Here is a 3,513-nt window from a genome sequence, read left to right on the forward strand (position 1 = left end):
CAATTGTATTTATGATGGTTGTATTTACTTTGGGCACTATTATAGAGGTTGTTGTGATACTGTACATGAAGTCCTCCGCCCCTGGACGTTTCCGCCATCCTTGGTTTGGGGGTGTGACAGATTGGTATCAGAGCATTGTTTATAGTGAACTCAGTATATCGAACCACATAAGATATACAAACTATAAATACATTGGGACTGAAAGTCTCTGATTTAAAGTTTTCAAAGCAACTATACTTTTAGAAAAAAATAATTTCTCGGTAAAAGTAGGAGCATGTGCACACACACTAGGGTCAGTATCATGGTGGGATGGGACAAAAGTGGTGATCATTGAACAATACGAGCAGGCCTGGGGATGTATAGTCAGGTCTGGGAATGACATAGCCTGATCAACTATGTCTCACCCAGAAGTGATTAGCATATGCCCAGGAATGGTCGTAGGTGTTGCAACAAGTCTAAAAACTTACCAACACTACCACAATGAAATAACATAGGGGTATTTGGTGTTATTATAATTACTTATTTGAGAACTAAATAGATTTTTATCAATAGGTCAATAATTGCCTAGTGGATACATTAAAATTATATGTATCCAGGACGTCATAGACTTAGAATCTATGGATCTTTGCTTTACTTCCTGTTCTCGTTGGATTGGGGATTTAGAGTTAGGATCGCTTATTCGAAGGTCTATCATGTCCCAAATACATATGACTAGTATGCACTAAACAATATATTGAAGTACCTGATAAAGATCATCTTATAATTATCTAATTAGTACGTCTACTTAGTTATTTCTTATATCCCCATTTCTCGCGAAGATATCATGGCTGAATTCCATCCCCACGACGACCCGTACTACCCTAACCACGGCAATACTGAATGGCTCGGATCGGAGAGGAGCCAGAGAATGATTACCCAATCCCTTTGGATGGTCACTAAGCTGAAGGCTTTGCTGATGGTTCTGACTCCGACCCTGAAGTGGAGAACCTACCCTGATGGCTCTTGTTTCGAATCCTATCCCTCGTCCGTTTTTTTCAAGGCCCGACGCCTCCTTGGGTAGAGTGCTTGGAAACCTGGAGCGAAGAACACGACCAACCTAGGCTGTTAAATGGAGACATTCGAATCCTTCAGAATCCGGAGACTACACTATTCAAGGGAACCGTAGCATTGCCCAAAATTTTCCTTACGTTACTGAGGTGTAGACCTATTTTCCTCGAACCCTATATTACAAACAATTTACATATGGTAACTCCAAGGAATTCTTAATATATACCAAGTGATTCTAGGAAGGGACCAGGCGAAACAAATCACAAGTTGCAATTGTGTCACTACCACTAAAATTCATTCATAGGGGCTTTGTTATGAATCACATGCAAAATACTTTTAAGTCAGAACATAATACAGACAAGTCTGGGTTGATAACATCTGACTTGTCACTACTATTAAAAACTTATCATTTGTTCGGCTCTACCAACTTATGACAGGACTATGCCACCAAAGAAAAAGTCCAGACCCTTCGGAAGCACAGCACCGCCCCCTCCGCAGTTTGATCCCATAATGTTTCAAGTTGCCGTAACAGCAGCCGTGGCGGCAGAAATGTCGCAAATGGGTACAAATGGTTTCGGCGGCTTCGGATCCGGGAATACTAACTCGAATCAGGGGGACAGCACAGGGCGTACTAAGGAGTGTTCTTACAAAGACTTCACGAATGGCAAACCCGATCCTTTCAATGGAAGCGGGGGCGTCATCGCGCTGATGCAATGGTTCGAAAGGACCGAAGCAGTCTTCGAAATTTGTGCTTGTCCCGAAGCGAGCAAAGTCAAGTATGCGGCATTCACTCTCACAAGAAAAGCTCTTACTTGGTGGAATGGCCGAGTTAAGTCACTTACTCCTGCAGTGGCTAACTCCATAGGCTGGGAAAACTTAAAAGTGTCGATGTTAAAGGAGTATTGCGCGAGGGGAGAAATACAAAAACTCGAAGAAGAACTCTAGAATCTCAAGATGTCAGGGATGGATCTCGAAGCTTATATTGCTCGATTCAATGACCTAGCACTCCTCTGTCCTGTAATGGTCACCCCAGAGGAGAAAAAGGTAGAACGATACCTTTGGGGCTATCATCCCAGATTCATGATAGTGTATTGGCCTCAAGACCAACTACCTTCGACAGCGCCAAGGAGTTGGCACAACAACTCATCGACCATCGTGCCAGCCATGACACTACGACAACCACCCCAATTTTTGCTGTTCATGCTGCCACAACCCTCACCACGCCAACTCCCATGAAACAATACGCTGGAACCCTTCCAAAATGTAACAAGTGTAGCTTCCACCACACTGGGGCTTGTAGAGAATTGCATTGCATGAACTGCAATAGGAAAGGGAACACTACCCGTTTCTGTAGGGCACCGGTACAACCCATCAACCAGTTCCCCGGCTTTGGAGTAAGCCCATCCTGTTACAAATGTGGAGAAACAGGCCACTTTAAAAGGAACTGCCCAAGAGCAAGAGATGCCAGTGGTGGTGGAAGGGTGCTTGCGATCACCGAAGGAGAGACCACCCCGGAACTGCCTGCAAACATCAGTATGTGTTTCTAACATCGACGACTAAATTCCAAATTTCTTTATTTGATTAAGTCTACCATCGATTAAAGCATGCATAGTAGTAATGCCAAGGATTAAACTGAGAGCATAAACAATAAGAAATTCCAAGGCCGTCATGAGACCATTCTATTAATTTACTTTGACTCCGTAATGGGACTGCATCATAGGGATGTAGGTCGAAATACATCTAGTTTCAATGTTAGCCTTGACTAGGAACTCTAGTTCATTAAGAAGGATTACTAAGAATGTTATTTGTTATGATTTCCTCACTTATACATTCCCCAGTTATATATAACGAATACCTGGTAGATAATAGAATGTGAGAATTCTGACTTAGTTTCTTTTCCTCGTTGGGATGTGAAACTGAAGTAGAATCACACATTTTACTATCCGCCTAGTATTGGTTATATCATAATGTGTATAAGCTAAGTTTTCATGTATAATAACTCATCTCTTAGTCAGAATCAAAATAATGTAGAGCCGACCTTAGTCATTCACAAACTCCTTGCCTGATTTCAAATTTCGGGACGAAATTCCCTCTAACGGGGGGATGATGTGACAACCGTCAATTTTCAGTCAAGTCAAAGTCAACTAAAGTCAACAAGTCAAACCGGTCAACTCAATTTGCCATGAGTACTAGAGTTTACGTTAAGTAATTTCTAAACAACTCTCTATTCTAATGAGAGATCATAAATCGAAAAGTGCGTACATCTAGATCTCCTTAACCTAAAACGGTGGTACGTGGAGAGCCAAACCGATAAAACAATGTTACATACTCATCAGGAGTATGCAAGATCCTTAAACAAGGCTTAACGGGGTTTACGGACCTTGCAGTGCGAAGCCGGACACTCAAAAAGGTCACCAATGAAACCTCTCTCAATCGTGTTCACTCCATCTCTTCTTATCAGAAATC

The sequence above is a fragment of the Lactuca sativa genome, chromosome 5, assembly GCF_002870075.4.
Source record: "Lactuca sativa cultivar Salinas chromosome 5, Lsat_Salinas_v11, whole genome shotgun sequence".
NCBI classification, from domain to species: Eukaryota; Viridiplantae; Streptophyta; class Magnoliopsida; order Asterales; family Asteraceae; genus Lactuca; species Lactuca sativa.